At 48.2% G+C, this 3,095-nt stretch overlaps 1 long non-coding RNA gene across 1 annotated transcript; it reads left to right on the top strand.

The window, feature by feature from the left end:
- The first annotated feature begins 1,951 nt into the window (after nucleotides 1-1,951).
- LOC135387299 (uncharacterized) lies at nucleotides 1,952-2,735 on the top strand. Its single transcript, XR_010421026.1, has 2 exons — nucleotides 1,952-2,141; nucleotides 2,476-2,735. It is a non-coding gene; the product is annotated as an uncharacterized LOC135387299 (long non-coding RNA).
- The last annotated feature ends 360 nt before the right edge of the window (nucleotides 2,736-3,095 follow it).

Below are 3,095 nucleotides of genomic sequence, written 5' to 3'. Positions count from 1 at the left end.
CCCTACCACGCAGCAATAGCTGCCGTTTTTTCGTGGTCTTTGCGATTCCATGCAAGCAAGCGAAGCGAGGCCCTGCACTCCTGCACTGCCTACGGCATAGATAGTACCACGCCGTTTTGGCGCATTCCGTCGAGCGGGGGCGATAGTGTCGGGACAAGTTTTAGCGCGCGCTGCCTATATCGCCTGCCTGCGGGACCATTTTTTCCGCCTTGTGCCAGCGGGACCCTTCTTTCCGGGACCATTTTTTCCGGGACCATTTTTTCCGGATCCCCCTCTGAGGCACAGGTTGTGAGACCGAAAGATGAGATCCAGGATTAAGCTTGACTGTCCATTTGCGGTTCTAGTGGGTTCTTGTGCAATCTCCACAAAGTCAACACTGTACCAATATCCGTGAGGCCCTCTTCTTCCACCTCGTCACGATGTCAAGATTGCAAACTGCTCCAGATTATATGTGGAAGATTGAAATCCCCAGGCAGTAAAAGTTTGCAGCTTGTCAAATGATGCCGTAAGATGTAGTCGTTGATGTTCAAGGAGGACTCATTGGGACTCCCGGGCGATCTATACAAAGCACGGACAATGAAAGAGATATTTTGCACATACACCTTGCACCAGAGGCATTCTAAATTTTTTAAGTCTGGTAATACAACAAAGTGCAACTCTTTCTTCAAAACTGAGGAAGTGCCAAATGCATGGGATCGCCTCTCCTTACGTGTAACACTATATTCAGGTGGTGTTACCTCCTCATCTAAAACAACATAATACAACCATGTTTCAGTAACAGAGACTAGAGCCCTGCACCATCCGGGGATGGAAGCGGATATCCGCGGATATCCGCAAGATGCTTGCGGATTCGGATGAAAATTCAGAACTTTCTGCGGTGTGCGGATCGGATGCGGATGGCGCGAGGTCGGATGCGGATACGAAGGCAGCGGATCGGATGCGGATATACCGCGTGCTATAATTTTTCCACCAGCAATTTATTTGTATTGCGCTGCGACAGCGAGCGAATGCTCGGGTTCACCTTTGACCATGCACGGCCAAGACGGGAGAGAAGGCATTCTGGCGTCTCGAACCGCGCTAGCACCGACGAGGTAGCGTTCCACGCGTTACAGAAGGCTCTCCGTAACGCGTTTGTTGAAATGTTTACCTTTGCTTGACGTCGTGAGTCGTTCCGTGACAGCATGGAGGCATCCGAAATTATACCAACATATGCTTCCGGCGGTCTTTACGCGTCCTTCGAAACGTGCGGATTTTGCGGATCGGATGCGGATGGTGCGTTTTGGTCAGCGGATCGGATGCGGATGTAAACCGTTGTGTGTGCTGCGGATGCGGATCGGATGCGGTAACGGTTGCGCGGGTGCGGGTCGGATGCGGATGCCAAAAAACTCATCCGCGCAGGGCTCTAACAGAGACTATGTGAGGTTTATAGGCTCTGGGCACTAAAGTTTCAGAGTACTGGTAGAGTCCCCTCCCATGAAGGCTGCTTCCAACTGGGTAGGTGGTTGACACATGGTGGCAATGTGGGGCAATGGAAAATGCAGATCCCACACTAAAAAGTGCCAACGAAGGATGGTCACAACAGGAGATACTGTTGCTTTGTTCATTGTTTTAACATCGAGAGTGATGTTGACAACGAGACTGGGAAATGTTTGAAGATTCACTGCTTCCCTGTTCAAAATAGGGAAGCCGATTGCGACAGCGCTGGGTATCTCTAGCTCAAAATAATTCATACAGCAAGGTAAGATATTTAGGTGCTTGTTAAAGATATCATATCATTCTAAATTTCATGAAGAAGAGTAACTCTTTTCTCACAGACAAGATCAGGATCAGTGTTTGCCGAACGGCTGCTAGCACAAGCGCCTGCTGCTGTACTTTAGACAAATTTTGCAGTCAGCAACTACTAACACTGGGAAGACCGTTCTGACCACTGATCTCTATAGTAATAGGCTGGATAGCGGATTGAGGGTGCAACCGTACGGTCGCCGGCCGCCATCTTGGGAAGCTCAAAACATTGCCGTCCGCCACTCAGCTGCATTATGTGGATGCGCCTTTGCGTAGCACTTTTGTGGTGTCATGCCCGCCTGCTGTGGTTATGGGTGTGCTGACCGTACTGGCAAGGCACCGGGGACGACATTTCACAAGTAAGTGACATGGTTTTACAAATAAATGTGATTTATTAGTCCACGAGCGGAGTGACAAAACGTTGCTGTTGATGCATGTGCGCGGCACTTTGTGAATCGTATCTCAAGATCTAAGCGTTAAACTTTAAGCCGTACGTTATCTGCATAGAGTCATTGTGATAGTCTAGCCTTCCTGCAGTTCACGGGTATGGTCTCGGCACTCAGCAGGCGTTGAAGTGCGCTTGTCAGCTGTGATATCTACGGCTCAGTTTGTTGGTCACGGTATCGGCGATTGCTTGCTTGGATTAGCCTTGTCATCCCTTCCGTAATTGATGGCATAAATTGTTCAATGCAGGTTCCCTCACGGCCGCCCAGAACATTTAAACAAAGTGTGCGGTAAATGTCAGGCGAAAGGACTGGACGCCGTCGACGACATCACTGGTCTGCAGCAAACATTTTAAAAACAAATGCTTCGACAGAACGGGCCAAACCGTTCGACTGAGGCCTGACGCTGTGCCCAACAAGTTCGACTTCCCAGAACACCTCCAGAAAGTAATAATGCATGCGACATATGTAGAGGCCAGATTTATATCCACTAAAAGCTAGTTGAACACACATGCATGAAAAGCTCATTTATCTTGCTCAAAATATGTACCTCTAGGAATTCACTTGCATGCATTTAAAATACGCAACAAACTCACTGGGGCAAAAGTATCTTACTTTATGTAGTGTACAAAAAGCATGCAGAGTTGAAAGCATAGATCGAGAAGTTGCCCGTCAAAAGGAACTCGTTACAAAGTTACCGTGTGAAAAATGCAACTAAGTTATTCAGCCCGAAACGTAGCTTGAAACGTTACAGAGTTACTTAAAAAAAAGAACGAGTTGCTCCCAAGTTACTTCGGACACAAAATAACACTACACAGGTGCAGCTGAGTTCGACCCTGAGTTGCCTGCGTTGAGTTTTCGTTTATGTCC

Source organism: Ornithodoros turicata, chromosome 3, assembly GCF_037126465.1.
Source record: "Ornithodoros turicata isolate Travis chromosome 3, ASM3712646v1, whole genome shotgun sequence".
Taxonomy (NCBI): domain Eukaryota; kingdom Metazoa; phylum Arthropoda; class Arachnida; order Ixodida; family Argasidae; genus Ornithodoros; species Ornithodoros turicata.
The sequence above is the reverse complement of the archived record's forward strand: the minus strand, read 5'-3'. Positions and strand labels throughout refer to the sequence as shown.